The 23,333-nt window shown below is 36.3% G+C and overlaps 1 protein-coding gene across 3 annotated transcripts in view; it reads left to right on the top strand.

Annotated features, from left to right (window-relative positions):
• Positions 1-1,886: 1,886 nt before the first annotated feature.
• Positions 1,887-23,333, top strand: part of LOC106076703 (potassium voltage-gated channel subfamily KQT member 1-like) — a 167,807-nt gene continuing 146,360 nt past the window's right edge. For all 3 annotated transcript variants that reach the window (XM_056031618.1, XM_056031625.1, XM_056031622.1), the window contains exon 1: positions 1,887-2,492. The gene's annotated coding sequence lies outside the window, so the exon portion shown is untranslated. The remainder of the gene's footprint in view (positions 2,493-23,333) is intronic.

A 23,333-nucleotide genomic window follows, 5' to 3' on the forward strand; every position in this document is an offset into this window, starting at 1 on the left:
TTGATCATGAACTCAGACAACGAACTGTCGACATTTGCGACCAAGTAACCCTTGTCCCCGACCCGGTGAAGTGAAAGTCCTTATAGCACTGTTTTTAGTCCGCAGTATTGAGTATAACAATGTTAATGTAACAAATTTTACAGGGAAAAAATGACAGTCGGACTTCACAGTATGCGCGCTACAAGATAAATCAACACTTTTTTGTCAAAGGTAATTTTGCTGGTGAAGCCAACATTGTGGAACATTTAATGATGACGACTGCGCCCTCAGAAGTCTTCGTCACTTTGTTAAATTGTCCTTTGTGTTGTGTATTAGATATGGATGTAACTTAAGAAATAAAAAAAAAAGTTCCCCTTACAGACCTTGTGGTCTATAGGGCAGATGATGTAAAGGTCATCTGTTTCTGTGGCCTACGGTTAACAAGGGTGTCATGTGGCCAGCACAACGACCAACCGCCTTTACTTTTCCCTAACTAATGTCAGGTACCCATTAGAGCTGGGTGGACTCAGAGGCGCCCGAAGATCCCGAAATTAAAAATCCCATTCTTCACCCCGGTTCGGAAGCTTAGCGTTTTACCGCTCAGCCACCGCGCCTCCAACTTAAGAAATACTGAATAGAAACAATCTCCCGCAGCTCGGTCCGCACGAGTACCATGCGTTTTCCTTCAATCTCAGCCTCAGAAAAATGTCCTTGGCTCTACAACAAACTTTGTCTCGTAGTAAGAGGAGTGCATGTACCAAAATAAAAGGTTGAATTAAAAAAAGAACGGGACAAAATTGAAGTGTTTTCTTGAAATCAGAGCTATGAAGTTATTTCTCCAGGGGTCTAGAGCACACTTTTGGTCTGGTAAAATGAAATCTAATGACGTATGTGAGAGACCTTCCTGGTACATATAGAGCACGTAGGTCAGTAATGGGCGAGATCGTCCTAAGATCATTTTTTTGTGTTAAGCGTTGTCGGGGGACTTTTTTCTGCCCCACAAAAGTCGCCAACAGAACGATTTACGAAAGTCGAGAGAAATTTGACCATTCTGACTCATGTCATATGTTCTAGGAGAATCGCGCTAAAGCTGACGTTTTGAAAGTTCAAAATAGTATTGAGTTGATATTGTTGCAGATGCCTCTCGCGAAAACTTTACATTTAGAAGGTCTTAACCAGAAGATGACACGACGTTTCTTACAATATATAATTAAAAACAACATTGGTAATAATGCGATTTTATTATTTAAACATGGATTTATAATTACAATAGAACGACATTTTTCACTAGAAAAATAAATTGACCGGCTCCGGCCCCATCTTTCTGGGTCTTGTACTCCCTCCCCCCCCCCACCCCCGCTTCACATTTTGATTATATGAAAAAGATGGTAAGCAAAAAAAAAAAAAAAATTCTATCCCACTACCATGTTTCAAAAGTGCCCTTAGAAATAAATATTAATATGTCCTAACAAAACATTTAGGTATCTTCACAAAATGTGACGACAAGCGACAGAAGGAAAGGGAAGTCACTCGTCCTGACAGCCATCCTGTATGTTTTCAAATTAAAGTACAAACTTTCAGAAGTTATAGATGTCGGCCTTCTTATGTGGATGGTACAATGATCGATTGCCCTTACTCTCTACAGCTCGGATAGTTCAGTCCAGAAATCGAATTCAAAACAAATAGAATGAAGCTAATGTTTTTAGTTTTTATTTCAAGCGACGCACATCTTATAAAAGTTATATTTATTTTGCACATACATGATACTTTCCGAGCACCGTACTATTCCCTCGTGCCGATCTTAAAGTGTAATTTGACGGGTAGGCAGAGCCGTACTATTTCTCTTGTTATGTACTGGTAGACTACAGGGGAATCACATCAAACGCCGCGCGCGGGTGCACGTGCGCGCTCTTGACGAGTACTGAAGATAAACCTTCTATGTCTTCGGTCAGCGCGTGATGGAGTGCGCTGGTTAAGACAGAACTATAGTACCTGCATTGTTTCATGCACTGACCTTTATCACATAGTCAAATGTGACAACAGCACAGGGCTGCCAACTACGATCATTTGTTTATACATATATTCATTGTTTTTTTTGCATTCAAAGAATTAGGCCCATTCTTTCACAGCGTGAGTTAAATTATTTACAGTGCTCATTTTGACTTTTATTTGTATATAAACGGATAGCATAAAACCACGTGTTCAGAGTGGCGTGCTAACGTGCATACCATACTATTGTGCCAGTTATATGTGTGCGTGTGGTTGTTACACACAACACAGCGTCAATACTCTCTCCTCTGGACCGTGCTGTGCGCTGAGAGTGTGTGCACAGTTGCGGTAGCCGTGTCTGCTTAAGCAGCTGGTGGCGTGTGAGTGCAGCTAACAAGAGACTGATATGTGATAACATCGATTCATTTTTTCATTGTATTTGTAGTGATAACACCCAAACACGACAGGGTTGTTGTTTTTTTTCCTTCCTGTCATGGATCTTTCTATTAGGATACACATATGACGTAAGTTTGTTTTTCTTTGTTTTTACAACCACTCACTCTGTCTGTCTATTTGTCTGTCTGCCTGGTAAAAAAAGTGTACATGTTATTTCTCCCACATCCACTCTCGGAACAAGCTGAAACTTCGCACAATCATTCTTGACATAGACAAGACATGAATCAATAAATAAAACGAGTAACCTATTAGAAAATTAATTACTGGTAACTCATTATCAAGGTATTCAGTATTCACATATATGGCTAAATTTATTGGCATTATTGGGTTTAGTCCCCTTAAATAATTGTTAACGCTATTTCTCCTTCCCGCATTCTCCGATGTAGTTGATACTTTAAACAATTATTTATTGTAGCTAATAAAACATGAATCAATAAACGAAAATACTCAATTAGTCAATAAATTATTGGTAATTAATTATTTTGTTTGAAATCGAATAAGGGAAATAACTTGTGCATTATTGGTAGATATTTTTAAGGACGGAGTTCTTCCCCTTTAGGTAAGCTATGTTTTTTTTTTTAAAGGATTGGTTTTTTTTTTGTTTTAATTCCCTTTGTTTTTCGTGTGTAATAGATAGATATTAAAATTAGCCATTATTATTTTATTACTATTTATCACCCAAGAAAAAATGGAGTATTACAATAGTATTAAAGAATATATATATATATATATATATAAGTATATTGTACGTCACATGACCTCTACATTTAATTGCAAGTGAATAAACTAATAGATGTAGTACACTTTCATACCTTGAAAGAAATGTACACATTAGTAACATTTTTACAACTCCTCCTATTAGCTAGCACTTCCCTTTATGGATGGAAATGTTAAGCAAAAAAATAAAAAAAAATGCTTAAAAACACACACACACAAACATATATATATATATATATATATATATATATATATATATATATATATATATATATATATATATGTATATTGTTTGTATCAATAGGAAGAATTCCATATTTACAGCTAAATATATCAAAGCTATAAGATTTATTTCCCCTTTTATATATAAAAGAAAATTAATTAAGTTCCACTATTTAATTAGCTAATTGGTTAATGGGTTAGGAGCGCATAGTACACGCCCAGACAGCTACCACAATGTAGGTGAAGTGTAAGGCATCATTAAACAAGAAGAACTCCTACTCTTCTCATTACTCTGAACATAATAAATAATGTAGTCTAGTCAATCGATTCCTTTATGCAGCGTGGACCTTTTCGTTTGTCTGTCACCATAACAAGTAAACGAAAAACACCGCTGGACAGACAGAAATGATTTTTTGCAGGTGCCGGAAATGCTAGAAATCGTGTAGCTGCACGTGCAGACATTGATTGGCCCGTAAAAGACATAGTGTTATGTCATTTGGTATTGCGTCTGCCATGTCACCAAAATGTCCTGACAGCCCTATTGCCATTCGAAACAGGAAACAGAAGACGAGGAGGGAGTATGTCGGTTGAGCGACAGAACATCGCGCCGTGTCAATATTCAATTTTCCATTACAATATATGATATGACACTTTAGTTTATTTGTGTTGCTATGGCGATCGGAGAAGAGCCTCTGCGCATGTCTGGTGCGATATAAATAACGCGTACTAGATCCAGTGCAATCAATGTTTCTAAATGCTGAGTCTCTCTTATACGATTGTTTGTTAATATCTGTTCTACCACAGTTAGAGAAATGTGATACTCAGGCTATATTTACACACACTTCTATACACACATCAATTCACATTGTGGTTTTTTTTTTATTAAAGATTTGATGGCAGTGAACATTGTTACAGCATGAAAAGTCCATTACGACTTTTTAGTGGAGGGTGGCCAGTGAGAGGACTGTATAAATGATCTATTGACCAAAGCATTTGACCTAAGGCCACTGTTTTTTTTTATCTATTGACCAAAGTATTTGATCTAATGGCCACTGTTTTTTTTTATCTATTGACCAAAGTATTTGATCTAATGGCCACTGTTTTTTTTTATCTATTGACCAAAGTATTTGATCTAATGGCCACTGTTTTTTTTATCTATTGACCAAAGTATTTGATCTAATGGCCACTGTTTTTGATCTATTGACCAAAGTATTTGATTTAATGACCAGTGTTTTTTGATGTAGGCTGTAAAATGAGATTGTGTAGATGCGATTGCTTAGATTGTTCTTGAGATTGTGATGTAATAGTAATATTATTATATTGTAATGTCGGCCTCCGTTTGTACACCATCGTAATGCCATAGATTCTAATATAAAGTATAAACTCAAATAGAAATACTTTGTAAATAAATACAAAGCTTTGATTTCAGAACTTAAAATTACTACAGTGATAAACATACAAATGAACAATGCAATTGAATTTCTATACATTTACAACAGTCGCTGAGGCCTTAAAACAGTTAATGTATCTCCATTGACAATCTCTTACAATCTACGTCGTCTCCCCTTACCGGAACCATCGAAGCTATTTTTGGCAAACAATTGTCAACTACCAACTTACTCATTGTTCTCAATTACACCAGCGACAAACAAAACAAGTTTTTTAAAAAATATACGACCTTGACGCTTACGTTATGTGACATAGGCCTATTGACAGAAGCTGATATTTAAACATTTTTGTTTGATTAAGCAAGCAGTGTACATTAAAATGCTTTATCTAGGAATATTAATCATTATGTGAAAATATTGATGATCAGAAACGCCATTGATTCCGACTACTTTAGACCTCTACGTACACACGTATGTTCCATATATTCAACTTTATGATCTTTATTTCATCAATTCATAGTTTGTAAATGGTCTTGCCAGAACCGCCTTCTGCTCAGATGTATGGAGGACGCTTCACGTCTGTAAAGCCTCGTTATGAAATTGCACTCAAACATGTTTAATTGACAGAATTCGGCCCCTTCAACAAATCCCAAGAAACTAATAAGAAAAAAAAACCTACTTAATATCAAAATGGGCAACAGGAAAAGATACCATAAACGACAAAGAAAAAGAAGACAAACTGATAACTTAGACAAGGGAAAGACCATAGAGAAAAGCAAACAGAAGATCCAAAAGAGTGGTCTAAAAAAAACCCAAAAGAGTGGTCCAAAGAAAACCCAAGACGATGCCGGACATAACTTGATTTGGCTGTACACCACGTGACTACCTTGAAGATTTTGTCGTGTGTATGATACTGGATCTGGATCGGTTGATTAGAAATTGGTTGCAAGAATGGCAGGTCCAGTACTTCCGGAAGAGAGCTCTTTTGTGCTTGGGCCCTGGCCAGTAATTCAATACCATTGGTATTTCTCTGATTCTGAAACTAAATGGGGGGGAGGGGCTTTTTTGAGTCCCTGGCTTTGATGGCCGTACTCCCTCCCCCCCCCCCACCACCATATCTTTATCTGGAAGTTTACTCTTAAATCTCGATAAGTCGTATAGAGTGTTGTTCTATGTGGATGTCATTCAAATTTTGACAAATGTTTGTAGGTCCAGTGAAAAGCTTTATTCTTTTGCATTCTGATGATCACGTTTGAGAGAGTCCTATATAAACTACACATTGATTTCAACGCCAGCTAGCTCTTTATAGAATTGTTTGTTTTATAGGGGCGTCTAGGACTAGTACCTTGTATGGGCTAGCTTTAGATAGGATGTTATTTCTATCATCAAACAAGAAAAATCTAACAAAAATCCTTTTTTAAAAAGAAAGAACTCCTCCACTTATCACTGTGTCTCTCTATAATGTAGAAGTTATTTCCCTTATTCGATATCAAACAAATAATTTACTAATTTGGGTATTTTGTTTGATTTATGTTTTGTTAGCTACTCTAAATAACGATTTAAAGTTTTAACTTCATCAGAGAATGGGTGTGGGAGAAATAATGTGCGCAATTATCTTAGGGGACAGAAACTTAACATTTAGCAATATCTTAATACTGAAGGACTAAATTTCCTTGTTGATATGAAACATAATAAATTACCAGTAATTAATCGACTAATTGGTTAATTTATTTTTTGATGAATAATAATACTTTTTTTTTTATTGAATTAATAGTTTGTGCAAATTTTCTACTTGATCCGAGAAGGGGTGTGGTAGAAATGACGTATTCGAACGTTCACTTCACAGAGTTAACAGAAGTTCTGTAATGATGTGTTTTTTCAAAAGTCCTTTCACGTAAAAGATAGTCAAATGTTTTCGGTAGTGGCAAGGGCAGAGAACAGTTTAGTGTCACTATTAGATTTACGGTATTTTTTTTTTTGGGGGGGGGGGGGGGGGGATGGGTTTAACATCTGGTTAAAGTTGATATTGCAGTGAGGACGTTGTTGTCAATAGCATTAATGATTTTAATCGATTAACATTTGATATTAATTGATTTACATTTGATTTTAATTGATTTACATTTGATTTTAATTGTATGAGTTCAGTATTAATTGGTGATGTTAACGATTGCTTGTAAATACTGAAATTAGATCTTTGATCTCGTGATTTTTTAAAATCCTGTTTACGTTCTTAAAGCCATTAAATATAGAAACATAGAAAAAGAAAAGAAAGCGATATGAATACATGTCTGGACGAAGAGGCGATATTCGAAATGTAACTCCAGAAAAAGGTTAGGCAATAAAGAGAGAAAGATTGGGGGAAATTTTGAAATAAACGAAATAATGTCAAGGATGCTTAATTGAAAGATCACAGCTGCCAACTAAATTTTTGATTGGTGTGTGTGTGTGTGTGTGTGTGTATTCAGCTAATGGAAGTGTTTAGAATTTTGATTCTGCATTGCTAAAAAATTCACAGAAAGTATCACCTATTCATAGACGATATATAGGTCTGTGCTATTCTATACACCGGATATACCAAAAACCTAGCTATTTATAGTTTCCCGCCATTGATGACAAATCCTCATGTATTATTCTAATTATATTATTATGATATCGTATCGTTGATCAAGCTTGTGTCTAATAATGTTGTTAATGAGTACATCCAGCTAAGTGTTTTTGTTTCACAGACTCGAAATCTCGCTAGCAGACGATGTAGGTCTGGTAGACGATCAATTTACGTTCTTATTTCCCCGCCTCCATCCACCCCACAACCTCCTATAGGTTCCATTAACAAGTCACTTTCTCCAAGCGTAATGCAAGTTTGCAAATGTTTATTTGTTTGTTTATTTTTTTCTCTATCTCCTGTTTATAAGATGAACAAGACCAGACATCTGTTTTCCATCATTAGCTCTTAAGGTGAGATAAATTGCTGGACTCGCATCTTAGAGAGAACAAAAAAAACAAACAAACTATAGGCTTGCATTAACGAAACCTTTTTTTTTTAAAACGACGTCATCGAATCTCTGCGGCATCTTCTGTTTTATTTTACAAGTATCGTGCGGTTCCTTCAGAAACAAAGATCATTTCATCCTGACCAAAGCCTCTCCTGCCTGGGGCTTGGGGCGGGCAGGGTTCAAACTTAGGGACATCATGGTGACAGTCCGAAGTATACACCACATGATCAGAACAGCGTCATATCCTTTACAAGCTTTAAGGTTAGTTCTTATTCAGTGTAATTCTATAATATTCAATAAACGTGTAGGCCTATATACAAACAATACTAACTCAATGTCAGGAAGCTTTAAGGTTGGTTCTTATTCAGTGTAATGCTATTGTGTTCAATAAAGAGTATATACAAACAATACTAACTCAATGTCAGGAGAAAACGTGTTAAGACCGTTCAATTCCCCATTCGTTTGGTGGCTTCCCTCTACCGTCCAGCTACATAGTTAAAATCTTTACATTCCATAGTTACAGAATTTTAAAATCGCAAGCCGAGAAGAGCAACAGTTATGTACCGCTACAATTATTTTGTTTCCCAAACCTCATTCTATGTAGTTCTTCTGTTTTGTTTATCATGTTATTTATCATAAAAACTAAGAAAGAATATTGTTCAAAGAAGCTATTTAATGCTTCTTTTTTTTTTTTTTGTATAATTAGATGATTGTTTTCTAGCTGTATTAAAAGCTTACCATATACTACTTGGTCATTAAAAATGTTTTAAATAATAATAAGAAAGACATAGGCCTACATCCACTCATTAGGAAAACTCAGAAATAACTGAAGAAATGTTTAATTGTGTTTCAAACTGTCGGTCAGAATCTATAGTAGCGACAAGCTCAAACATCCGCATGTATATATTGAAGACTTTACTATATGAACAATTTTGACTTGTCTGTAATTACAATAAGTGTTTTTTGCTTATCTTGCGAACCTGACTTAGTAACTATATTAGATCTTTCTTTTGTTTATCTTGCGAAGCTGACTTAGTAACTATATTAGATCAACTTTTGTTTATCTTTCGAAGCTGATTTAGTAACTATATTAGATCTTTCTTTTGTTTATCTTGTCTAAATGTGTAACTCTATTAGATCCAGACCAAGCTCCTCTAGAATATTTTCATTTCGACTGCCATCAGAGCCTGAAAGAATCTATTAGCCTCTGTCAGACTCCAGCCTGCCCCAGATTGTCATTATCACAAATCCGGTCGACGGCTGACCACTCGCAGGTTCTTATGTTTGTCCGCAGGACACAATCGATGCTAAGACCAATGACCCTTTGGTGTACACACGCACCCCCCTTCGCAAGTTAAGCCGTGACATAGATACACACTCTGTTAAGTAGTCAAGAGTGGACAATGACTCATGTCTCTGTTTGACTTAGGGGGGGGGGCAGGAGAACAGGCAATGTAAGTCAAAGATAAACAGATTTTCATTTGACTAGCTTGAAATGACACAAGGAAACATAACTCTTTTCGTTCAGCTCGTCTCATGCCATAACTGGACATGCAGGAGACTTAACAACTGTTTTTAATAGGCCACAAATGTGTATCCGATCTCTTGGCTGTTAAAATAGTTACAGTATTTCAAAGTTATATGTATAACCTTTTTGTTCTTTCCTATTGTTACAATTTCACCTCCCAATATACTTGAGTTTCACCTCCTAAAGATTGTAAAACCAAATTCATTTCCTCGATCCCCTTTTTATGTTATAAACATAACTTTTTTTTTTTTTTGCGACCCCCCTCAGAAAATGTTATGTATATCACTCTACATCGACCCAAGCACATTTCATTTCAATAAAACTTTGACTCATATCTTCATCAGTGTGTCTGTTACAGTTTGTCAACTGAGACAACTAACCTACCTTTTTTTTTGCAGATTTACCTACCATTCCCATGTTTCTTTCTTCAGAATAATAATTATTTGATTGCAAAGTTTCTATCAACTCACTCTGTCTGTCTGTCTGTCTGGTACATATGTTGAACACGTTATTTAACCCCACTCCGCATATATTCTCGGATCTAGTTGAAACTTTCCACAATTATCTATTGTACCTTACAAAATAAAATCAAGTAAAAAATCAACCAATGGTCAACCAATTATTGATCAATTCTTATTTTGTTAAAATCGATAAAGGGGGGAAACAAATTATGTATAAATAACATATCTATAATTGTAAAATGTGGAGTTCTTCCCCTTAGATAAGCCTTTTTTTTTTTTTTTTTTTTAAATAAAGTATTTTGCTTGTTTCTATTTTTACTTTAGAAACTCATCATACATATTATTCCGTTTTTTATTCGGCTGTCCCAACAGGCTTAGAGAGTATTTCTCTGTTCTTTCTCCTCTTTCTGTTTGTAAACTGAGAGTCTACTTCTCCTGACTGGATGATTTATAAACATTTAATGATTTGTTGTAGCCCAAAGCGTTATACGGACAAATGAATACCGCTATAAAGTTTTTATACATTTTAATAGGAATTACTCCAGGACAGGAGACCAAAAAAGTAACGTAGCAATGTTACATAAATCACTGAAAGATAAGTTACTAATAAAATTACACACAACCTAACGAAATAATTAAAAAGACACAAAGGTAAAGGCACATTTCTTATTCCATATGCTAGAACGAATTCTTGCAAGTGTCTCTGCTTCCCTATTGACATTAGCGCATGGAGCGGGTTGCCTGAATCAGCCAGGAAAAGTAACGACTTAGATGGAGTCTCTAATTTACATGCTCGACTAGATTAACAGACGGATACAGGTAGAAGTCGATAGAACGCATACCTAATTATCTTATCTTTTGAAGTAACATCTGTAACTTATAAAATATATGCCAGGTATTGGTCTATTTAAGTAATCACCATCGTACTTTTAGAAACCCTAAGCGCCCTCTTTAGCAACCGCCGACATCTGTTCGAGACTCTTCTTCGCTTCTAACGAAATTCTGTTTTTCCATGACACACCATATGGCTATACCATATGTTCGTTGTGATAATATAAACCTAAAGTGAAGATTGTAACTCTTCAACCATTTCATCGTAAGATGTCCTGTAGCTGTGTCTTTCCAAAGTAGGTTCCAGAGGTTTTTAGGTACAGAACTAACATTTGTTATGTCACAATTAGGAATTAGTTGTTTCGTAAATTGGGGAAGTTTTAGCTTAGAGACAATGATGCGACTAGTAAAAACAAGACAAGGTTTTGAGGAAGAATAGCGAAACATTTACAGAATACTTCTGAAGGCTTTAGAGAGGCAGTTTTTATAGACGTAAAAATTTAGATCCACGACATTCGATGGTTCCTTTCATTATTACTTGTTCACCATTCACTATCAGCGTCGACTATCTTAAATTGTTGGCCTTTCGACTGTGTTACTGGGTTGTGTTACCTCCGTTTGATTTATCAGCATAAGACACTGCGCGGAAGCACCTAACACATTTTAAAAAAATGGACATTGTCAGGCTAGGGTAACTTCTGTTTTCGCCAAATGTTTTAATTTAGTTGTTCACAATTGGAAACTTAACTAAAAACTGTATTTACGTGAAGATAAGTCCTGATTAGTTGAACTGGTAACTTTTCAGAATGCATTTTACTTGTTTTAACTCATTAGTTGTGCTTTGTTTTTAATCTAACCCAAGTCTAACAGGACACTATATCATGTTAGCGTAGAAGTCTTATAGGACACTATATCATGTTAGCGTAGAAGTCTTACAGGACACTAAATCATGTTCTCGTAGAACTCTTACAGGACACTAAATCATGTTATCGTAGAAGTCTTACAGGACACTACATCATGCTATCGTAGAAGTCTTACAAGACACTATGTCATGTTAGCGTAGAAGTCTTACAGGACACTATATCATGTTCTCGTAGAAGTCTTACAAGACACTATATCATGTTCTCGTAGAAGTCTTACAAGACACTATATCATGTTCTCGTAGAAGTCTTACAAGACACTATGTCATGTTAGCGTAGAAGTCTTACAGGACACTATATCATGTTCTCGTAGAAGTCTTACAAGACACTATGTCATGTTCTCGTAGAAGTCTTACAAGACACTATGTCATGTTCTCGTAGAAGTCTTACAAGACACTATGTCATGTTCTCGTAGAAGTCTTACAAGACACTATGTCATGTTCTCGTAGAAGTCTTACAGGACACTATATCATGTTCTCGTAGAAGTCTTACAAGACACTATGTCATGTTATTGTTGAAGAATGGTCAAGACTATGAACGTACATCAACCCTCGACAGACTACAGTTTTATCTGCTCTGTCTCGTGGTATGAGCCTCGGACTGTTATCACAGTGGTTCCGAGTTCAAACCTTGCCCGCTGTTGCCGTCTAGCAGCAGATTGGGACAATGACGTAATAATGTTCATTTCTAAAGGAACGCTCGATAAGATAAAACAAATCTGCTTTGTGACAAAATATATAGGCCAGATCTGGGTCTTTGCAGCACCATGAATACTGCCTTCTTTCTAATCTACGGCCTTCTAATTGCAGTCCCGTCTGGTTTATGGAACCACCAGTATATTGGACCAGCCTCTTACTCTTATACCAGAATCTTAAATCCTATTCAACTTCCAAATCCGGTTTATTGGACCAGTCGGTTATCAGGACAAAACGATCTCGTCTCGATATGGTCCGATGAATCGTATTGTATTGCTATAGTAACAAGTGTGTGCGTATGGTGTGTGTGTGTGTAAAAGGGAGAGTGGTGCAAAGTTGTATTGTTTCTCCCCTCACTCGGTATTTGAGGGAAAGTATAAAAAGTTAAATTGACATGATAAATGGGGCGTGGCTACCTAAGTAACAGCGCGAGTTCTTAAATTTAATTATGGATTTGAGACATTTCTAAAGCTCACCGAGTTTCATTGGGTTGTGACCATCTTTGAACAGACCAAGATGGCGTCCTTCTCAACCGTTGGCTAAACTGGTAAAATTCTCTAATGGTCCATGCGCCGCTACGTCTGAAAGGGAGCTTTGTTGCATCTTTTTATATTAAAAATAAGTGCATCGGCTGAGTACTTAAAGTTCTTTGTTCAATACAGCTACTACGTTAACTAATAAACCCAAAAACTAGTCAATAAATATCACAAGAGAATTCTTCATGATTATCAAACACTTTTGAAATTACCTAACTTCCCGTCAAGCGGTCTTCACGAAATATAATAAAAAATGACGCAATATCTATTTATATAATTCTCTTTATGGCTCAGCAGTTTGGACAAGAAGTAAAGGAAAGATCACTCTTTTATTTCTGCAAGTTACTCCACGAAAAAAAAGAGGGGGGGGGAGAACAAGTAGTATTCACCTGTCACTAAATAGCAGAGCCAGACTTAACTATTGTGACCAAGAAGTCATGGAAAGAGAACAAGTAATCTACTCTGTATTCACCCGTCACTAAATAGCAGGGCCGGACTTAGCCATTGTGGGGTCCAATACGAAAAGGATTTCGCCGGGCCCAGTTTGGGTAGGGATACGGATAATGTGAAAATTAAGAGTTTGTATTAGAAAATATATTCGTCTTTGCATTTTATTCATTCTTTACTACGCACAGAATTACTATACGAGACGCGTGTAGCGAAGTCATACAATATATCATAAGAATTCTGTTTCCTACATAGATCATGCTCAATAGCAAGAATTACCAAATGTTTCAATCTATCTTTGAGAATTGTTGACCTCTAGTAATTCTTTATTAGTTTGAGGCGCGAGAACCTTCCTTCACCAGATTCCAAAATTACGGCATAATGCCGTTTTTTTTTTTAATATCGTGCGTAGGATTGGCGTTTTCCATATTGAATGACGCCCAAAATGACAATTTTTGTCTATATATTTCAGGAGATTTGTATGTTTTCTAAAGATTTTAATAATTTCCTGAGATTTCCAGGACTTTTTCGTATATTTTGCAATTTCATGAGATTTTCAGGAGCTCCTGGTAAATCGACAGGAGGCCGCGGGAAATCTGTTATAAGTTATAAAATGGTTTAAAGTAATAATTGATACACCTAGCATTAGCGCGGGTCCTATGAAAGTGCGGGGCCCACTGCGGTCGCATAGGTTGCATTGGCCTAAGGCCGGCCCTACAAAATAGCGGCGTATGCTACGTCGCCGGTCGACTAGTTATGACTATTAACACAATACAGCAGACAATTTGTCATTTTGTTGATCGATTGTAAAAGATTCTCAGTTGAAGCGAAAAAGGAAAAGAACAACCGTAAAATTTTGATTGAATTATCTTTTTGTTTTTTTGTCATTACATCATAAAAGCCCCCTTCCCTCTGAATTCCCACTGTGAGAGCATACTGCGCCCCTCAGTTAGCTAAGGGGCATGAATGAATTTCTTCTCGTTTAGGGGGCTTCTGTTTCTCTCTTCTTTGTGTGTGTGTGTGTGTGTATCCACTGTGCCATGATCAGCGGAAACACTCTTTCCAATTTAGTTTTTAATGTAAAAATAATTTTCGGACCCCCCCCCCCCCCAGCCAGACACTGCATGGAATTAACCAGTTAGCTAATCGATTAGTGGCAATTAATTCATTTTGTTTTATAAAGAAAAAGTGGAGATAAACCCTGCAGTATTGAGCCATGGCAGTGATTGGTCGGTGCTTTCAATTATATAAGCTTTAGTTTTTAATTATTTTTGGTTAATTGATTGTTTCAGTTGTAAGCTTGCCAAAACAAAAACAAAAACACACGTTCAACCTCTGACCTTTCAGTTCCTTTTCCGTGATGCTGTTTACAAGGCAGCTCGTGCAGCGACATAGCCAACAGGTTCTTACAAATATTAATAACACCGCGCCATTACACAAGCTCACAATGCTCCGTCCTCTCTTCACCTCCAAAGGAAATAGCGAACGCCAAGGGTCAAGGGTTAACCGAATAAATCTTTTTCATCCAATCGCCCAAAATCTGCTTCATTTGAATGTTTCTACCAAGGAGGTATTGACAGCGACAGTAGCTAAAATTAGGTTAACCAATATATAGCTTTTACTATAAAGTTTGTATTAATTTAAATAATGATACTAACAACTAAAAATCAGATTGAATATGATTTGAAAAACACATTATATTTTACGCAATATTTTTCACTTTGTTTTGCACTGTATGTAAATTATTAACACTATATAAAGACCTAATTATTGTTTGTTTATAACTTATTTAAATTAAGATATTATTTTACACAGGAAAAGGGTAGGTTTCTTTAGTAATATTGATCCAAGGGGGATCAAAAAATCTAATTATAACACGATTAAAATATAACTAGATATATAGTGTCTACAGAGTGTTAAAATTATATTGGAATTGGGTCAGCTCGTTCTGTGCTTGTTATATAATAAAAAATACTTTCGTTATTTTCTGGCAATTAATTACATATTCTTTAGATTGACCCCGTAACTTAACCAGAAAGAAATGTCTTAAAGTTTTGTTTTTATGGTATAGAAAACAAAGTATATTTAATGTACAGGTCGAGTATTGACTCATCTTTACTGTCGAGAAAATAATAAATATTATTGTTTTTACAAAGCTGACTCACTATGTCTGGTCAAAAGTGTGTCCACGTTATTTCTCCCACACCCAATCTCGAATCAAGCGGACATTTTCCCCGTTTATTTCTTTTACCCGACAACACAAGAAACAATAAAAAACAACTAATTAGTAAATTAACTATTGGTAATTAATTAGTTTGTTTATTTCGAACAAGGGAAATAAATTGTACTTGACTCTAGCGGTGGTATAAGCTGACTTAGTCCCCTTTACAGGCTGTCGTCTGAGTCTTCGTTAACACAAACATGAAATAGAAACAATAGCTAACTATACAATCTTCCATGCTCAAAAGCTCTTCGCTAGCAGAGTGGTTACCATGTTGGCTTGAGAAACCTAAGAAGGAGTTCTAATTCAGGTCGTTTCCCTTTTTTAAAATACATTTAAAAGCGATCATCCAGATACCCCCGTTCTTTCTTCCCTCCACCCCCTTCCAATTGTTCGGACAAGTGATCATAGCGTATTGAGAAAGCTAAAAGCATGAAATTGCGCTAAACAAAAACAATTGGTAAATATGAATATCCCGAATCTAGGAAATTAATGCACTGGATATTTAGGCACACAAAATTTAGGCACCCGGAAATTTAGGTACCCGGGAGTTTAGGCAAAAGCTGACAAAATGAGAAAATAACAGGTTACAAAGACAGTTTGTGTGGAAACACAAACTCAAAATCGGCCCCCGAAGTGGTCCACCCAGGCAAGTATAAAGGCAGGTTTCCACATTTTCAAAAAAACAACATCAGAATGAAATTCTATCAAAGACAAATGACAGAGAAGAATGGAGAAAGTAGGTTGACAGATCTTGTGTGGTGCCCCAGCGGTCTAGCAGACCAAAGGATAGGTGAAAGTAAATGTGAAGTTAGATGTAAACCTGGCTTAACTGATGTCTTATAAAAATATCTAATTGATCTAATTGTTTTGTAAAGGGTCAATCTCTTATTCAAATCCTCAAGAATGAACTATTTCCGAAAAAAAAAAAATTTCCTTAAGTTATGTATTTTAGTGTCCCTATGTAGCGCTGCAGTGCACGCGATAATATGAAAAACTACTTATTAATTGTTGTTTTAAATTATGCCCAACGTATATGCATACTAAATAGATTTTTTTCTCTTTAAAAATAAGTTTAAAAAATTGTGTAAATGTAGTAATTAGTATGACAGAACTTACTTAACTTAGCAATACAAAGGTAAAAAAAAAATTTGGGGGACAAAAAATCTAAATCTATTTGCATAAATGTGTTATAAATAGGGTAAATAGTCATCTCCCATATTGAAGAGCCTCCCGAGTTTGTAAAAGTGGTGTATTTTATGAAAAAACTTCTTGCATAAGTGATTTAAAAAATTAGATTTTTCGCTTTCTGAAAAGAAAAAAAAGTAGCCTTTGCATCAGAACTTTGAATGGTTTAAAATATTATGACGTCGGATTTTTGCTATCTTTTCTAGTTTACGAGATCTAAACGGGACGGACGATGGACGGACGGACAGACAGATGGACGGACGGACAGACATTCCACACAAAACTTATAGTGTCTTTTCCCCTTTCCGGGGCCGCTAAAAATGACAATCATGAGAATGTGTGGAAAAAACAACAACTCCGGGTTAAGAGCCATTATACAATATAGACATCACAGGATTCAGGGGAGGGGAGGTAGAGATGATTCTCCTCTCATTGCTTCACCTCCATCATCAACCCCTAAGGTTAACGGATGAGCTTTTGAAATTGATAATTACGCAAGTTGTGTAAATATTGAGTTACTAATGTAAATACTTTATATGAAATAATAATCTTATAAAATATTTATTTATTCTGTCGGTGAGTGTTGGCGAGAAATATAATCGCCCTCTCTCCTTGTACTTTAACCCCCTAAGATGTGCTTGTGGAAAAGGGTAGGGGGGTCGTACTTTTAAAAGGGATGGCGGGGGAGGGGGGGCGGTAAGATGTTGATGTTGATGGTCGGCACATACTGCTCATTTCTGTTCAGGTAGTCGCCTATGTAAGGGAGCCCGATTCATTGTTTTATTAAGAGCTTTTTAAGGTAATCTTTTCTTATCTTATATAATACAGACGTTACTTCAAAAAAGAAGATGATTACGTCCTACGCGTCATGCATTCAGTCATTCATATTAACCAATGACTTAAATTCTGCCAAGTCACTGTTTTTTTCTGGCTAGCTCAGGTAATACTCATAGTAAGAACTCTACAGATTTACCTCTGCTATCAGCAGAATAAGTATTTATACCAAAAAATTGATATAGAGATTTTTAACACACGCTTACACTCATACAATACCTACTACAAGAATTACTGGTATTATTTTTATTAATATAAAGAGAGAGAACTAAATATATTTTGATATAATTATTATCATATAGATTATAAAATAGATACTATTATTAATTTATTAACATATAAAAACCGAGACCTATTGCCTATTGTTATAGCGATAACAACGATTGGTCTTGTTTAAACCTCTAAGTAACGCATGTAATGACCTTAGACCTCCCCCCCCCCTCCACGCAAGTCCACTAACAGGAGAGGATTTGTCGCAGTTAGATGTTGAACTTGGTCGTGGAAATGACGTAACTTAATGTATCATAGGTCATTTTAGGATACGTAACTTAATGTATCATAGGTCAGTTTTAGGATACGTAACTTAATGTATCATAGCTCAGTTCTAGGATACGTAACTTAATGTATCATAGCTCAGTTTTAGGATACGTTGATTTTATATATTAGAATTTAGCTGCCTATTGTAAGGGACTCAATATTAGATTGGATGTACTTTAGGTAGCAGAATAAATTCCCACCCAGTTTCGCTACATCTCAGGAGATGTTGTCGATTGCTCTATCACTCAGCCATAACACCCTACAGGTCGATCTTTATCTTTCGCTATTGAGCTCATATCATTTTTTTTCTACCACCTCTGCTCCGTCGACTAGACACACACATTATGTAGATTTCTAATCTTTAAATTCCATGGCCACTAGAGAATTACGCTTAGCGTTTCTTTTTTCTTCTCCAAAGGGCATCGATCTGTTGTTTCATTTCTCTCGTTCTCTCTTTTTTATTCTTCTTTCACTCATTTTTTTCTTTCACAAACACACGAGGCTACTGTCGAGTTCCCGTCTCCAGGGGATGCCGCTATTGTTTTTTTTTATTTAATCAAGGCAACTGGCATGTTGGTCTTCAACAGGGTGACCTCAACCTCAACCGAACAAAGCAAAAAATGTGAACAGGTCATTGTGAGTGATTCCAAAAAAAGCATTTAATTGTAGTTTTTTTTTCAACCTTCTATCCATGGACTAGAACAGGTGTCTGAACATGTCATCAGCTCGGAGAAAATGTTTCAAAAGTTACAGTCATTCATTGAGGAACAAAGTAATTATAGATTGTTACGACCCTCTCTAACCAGGCTCTCTGCATACACTGCCCAACACAACACATTTAACTTGATCAAACTCAAGAACTTCACAACAAGATCTCCAAAATAGTGTGGTACTATAATAAATCAATCAATAACAGCCAATACCACGCAATTGTACACTGACTACAAATGCTTTACTAGTCTCTCTCTATTTCTCTCTCTCTCTCTCCTGTCCTGCACTCGTACTGGTGTAGAAATGCCCTGGCCGAATTTTACACCCAGTCCACCTCTGATGGATAGGACGTACTTATCTTATACTTTGAAGGAACGTCTGTAATTTATAAGTTTTGTAACTCTTATTAGACTTTCTTGTTAGACTTGTAGTCACTTTAGACTCTGTATCAAAGTATTACTTAGAACGGTTGGGTTAATGCCCCGAAGGAACGCAGGGAGCATAAAAATCTGCCAGTTGCTGCCCCTGTTCAGATTTATCTCCCCTTGTTATTGTTGTAAGCGTTCTGCTATGTGTCTTCAACAAAGGCGCCGCGCTCCACGTTTGTTTATCCAGTCCCGTTCCCGAAGCTTTCCATCACCGGGAACAAGCCCTAGCTTCGCCCCACTGGGGGCATCTATCAACAGGCAGGGGGAGTGGTGTGGCCGGGGGGAGCATGGCGGTTAGAGTCTTGACTTGCCCAATCTTTCTTTCTTCAATAAACCGCATCCACATGCACACAAGCACACACACACACACACGTGCAAACACTATCACTTACAAGAACCGTTTTGTCTTAGTCTTCTTTCTCCCTCCTTCCTCTATCTCCCCCCTCACTTTCTCTCCTTCTCTCTCTCCCCCCTCACTTTCTCTCCTTCTCTCTCTCCCTCCTCACTTTCCCTCCTTCTCTCTCTTCCTCCTCACTTTCTCTCGTTCTCTCTCTCTCTCTATTCCTCCACTTTTTCTTTCTCTCTCTCCTCTCTTTCTTACTTTCTGTCTATCTCTTCCTCCTCTTTCTTTCTCTCTTTTTCTCTCTATCCCTTCTCTATTCTTTTTCTCTCTCTCCCTACTTTCTCCCTATCTCTCCGTATCAACATAAACACACACACTCTTTTCTCCACATCTCATTGCCAGATACACTCACACACAAAGCTACCACCCCTCAGCCACCTTGCACAACTGTAGGCCCTACCAGTCGTAACGTAAGATGGTGTTCTATGGATGAAACACAAATTTTCTCAAGTGCGTTAAGTCTCAAAATGTCTTTGACTGCAAAGTCTACGTTGCTTTTTGTTCATCTCTAGGCAAAGCCCACTCTTGGCTGTGTTTTAAATAGATGTTAATAAATACCTTTAATAAACATCACTCTCTCAGTCACAGACTGTGTATACATTGAAATTCAATCCTTTTTATGGATTGCAGTCATTGATTTTTCTAAGCAACCAGATACATTGTACCAAGTGTTCAGTTCTTCCTTGCTAGGCCAGTCGTAACATTCAGTACAAAACAATGAGGATTTGTTTCACTAGGTAATTCCGTTTCACTGATGAAGAAGTGATGTAAACTTGTTGTTAATGAGAATAGTGAAACAAATATAAGCTTTCGTGGACAGTGTGAAATGATTTGACTAAAATCAGAACCTGTTTTAGAATAGCGTAGCTCCGCAAACAGAGTGTAACTAGACCTTACCTCGAGCAAAAGTCAACAAAGTAATCTCTTTTTTGTTTACTGTTTAATTTCAAGGAATCGATTTACATTTTAAAATCTCATTAAGTAATAAAATTCAGTAAGAGAGATAAAGAAGAGAAAGCTATATGGAATAGCTATATAATAAATAGATAGCTTTTTTTTAATGCCTCTGGAGTAAAGAAATATATTTTATTAGTTTTTGGCTTGCTTTGTACCTTGGCTAAGGAGGTCATGACCTTGCTGATCATGGTACCTCCTCTGTAAGAATACATAGATAACAAAACTATTTCATTTGTATCTACATGGAAAAAGACGGTTACCAACTAAATAATCAAAATTTCATTGTATAATTTTAGGTGCAACGTCATAACATAGCAACCGCAGCTCACTCTACCCACTGCATCATGATGGCTTATGACCTATAAGGCCCACAATAAGAAAAGGCTGAACTGTAAGACTTTGAATGTAGAGAATTTCTATCATGTACTGATATGAAGAAGTCATTATTGAACTCAGTTAGTGACACTAATAAATGTAAAAGGGAGAGAAATCTCTATATCAATTTTTTGGTATAAATACTTATTCTGCTGATAGCAGAGGTAAATCTGTAGAGTTCTTACTATGAGTATTACCTGAAATGAGCTTTTGTACCAATATTCATACACTGGGTTTCATAATGAATCGGTTTAATATATGTTGAATTTAAGCTTTGAATGGCGAGTCCCTTTCACATTATTCAACCCGAGTGTACGCTACTGGTTTGTAAGATTATAAATTATGTTTCATGATTAAAGAACCTATATTTTATCTTTCTTCTTTGCTAGATCATTTATTTTATTGAACTGCGTTTGAAACCATTAAAGAATACACTGTGTTTCTTCAACTGAGGCGACGAAAATCTTCTTAGGGATGTTAACCGCGTAAAAAGTATCCTTGAGCTCAGTTGTCATTATCCCCTCAGTTGATATATCAACAGGATATATTGTTATTTTAGATAGCCTCTAAAACCGCTTCATGCTTGGGTTCCTATATTTTCTTTATTTTCATTTCGGTTTTCCTTAGATTATGAGATAGCGGTAAGACGATGTAAATGGGGGTAGATCTTTTTTTGTCCATAAACAACAGATCAGGGCGATTACAATCCACCGTTAGTATTATTATGTTTGAAACGAACGAGTATTCATTCTCTGGCGCTGCCAGGGTCGAGTTTCGTTAAAGAGAAACAAAATTCATTATAGTTCCTTTAACTGTTTCCACTGAGGAATTTTCTGGTGATGTGGCAGGTCTGCAGCAGTGCCGCCCTCTGACAGGCAACGAGAATGTTCCTAGGAATGTCAAGGGCCGTGAAGATATCTGTGACTTATTGTTATTATTATTATAGAAACGAACGAGCTTTCATTGTCTGGCACTGCCAGGGTCGAGTTTCGTTATTATTATAAATCCCTAAGACTCTAGGCTCTAGGCGATCAGTTTGAAAAGGTAATCTAACCAAAGTTTAAATTTTAATTTGTCTTCTGTAAATCTCCGGCGTATGATTGTTTCCAAACATGAAAACCGATCTTGTAGGTGTATATATATATATACACACACATATACATACATATACATACATGTTAGTAATTTTTAAAATAGTAATTTGATCGTAATCATTTCCAGCCATGTAGCTTTGATTATTTTAAGCCATGTAGCTTTGATTCTTCTTCTTGAAACTGTCAGGTAGAGTTGAGCCTTCGGCTCTTGGAACTCCAGGCCAGCAAAAATGAACAAAAGCTCCCTTTCACCGGCCTGAATGAGAACGGTATATACTGTTCTGTCTGGCGGGATGTCAGACTCGATCATTCAAACCAAACAGTAGGAAGACTTTGAAAACCTTGCTGTTAAGAATAGAAGCATATTTGACTTCAAGGGTTCCTTCAAATACAGCGTTTCTCAATTTTTTACCAGTTGCACCCCTTTATCCAAATAATAAAATATTCGTCGCCTCCTAATCAGCTGGGGTCGTCTTCCACATTGGTGTCAGGGAGGGTTTTACTGATGTAATCTGTATATATATAATTCTCAACGTCGCCCTGCCATGCGGGACACGAAGCACGCACGCCGACTCTCTAACCTAACACACTATGATTGGACAGGCCACTTAAGGCTCTATATGGGAGATATGAAATATACTAACAATAAATAATAAACTTCTTGAGCCCTTGAATTCACTCTTATAATAGTAAGTCTACATCTATTATAATAGTATCTAGACTCTAGATCTAGATCCAAATATATGTAGGCCTACAAGCAAATGTTATTTTAAAAAAATGGATTTAGGTCGATTAGCTATTTTGATAGCACCAATCATACTAATTTTACTTTCACACATTCGCTTTCTTATAACATTATTATTTCGTTTAACTGTTTCCAAAACACTCTCAGTGAATATATCGACAATGATACGCAAATTAAGACCCGCGGGTTGCGGCTAATATATGGCTAGCAATAGAAAATAAACATAGACATATACTATTTTCCAGTTATCTTACCTTATACATAGACAAAATGTTTGGGCCCAATTTAGGTAATTAAAGATTTTTTTAAAGCTATTCCGTTAGTTTTTTTGTTTTTTTTAAAAGGCGACAGAGCGGGAGAAATGATAAAAAGTTCAACATTTACACAATTTACTCATTTAATTGTGTTGAAAAAAAAAGTCGTTATATAGCTGCATACAATATGTATCTTTTTTTGTTTTTTTTTAAAGTGCATGACTATGGAAGACTAGAAGTAACTGATAAATCTAATACAAAAATTTGAATGCTGGTCGAGAGGCTAAGTGCGCTTGAACTTGGTTTGGCTTGGCTACTACACCCAATTTTGTGTTTACTGAGCGTATGAAGGCAGTACGGAAAAACCTTCTCCTAGATACCCCCTCCCCCCACTGGTCCACAACTGAGATTGGACCATAGCACT

This window comes from Biomphalaria glabrata, chromosome 6, assembly GCF_947242115.1.
Source record: "Biomphalaria glabrata chromosome 6, xgBioGlab47.1, whole genome shotgun sequence".
Lineage (NCBI taxonomy): Eukaryota > Metazoa > Mollusca > Gastropoda > Planorbidae > Biomphalaria > Biomphalaria glabrata.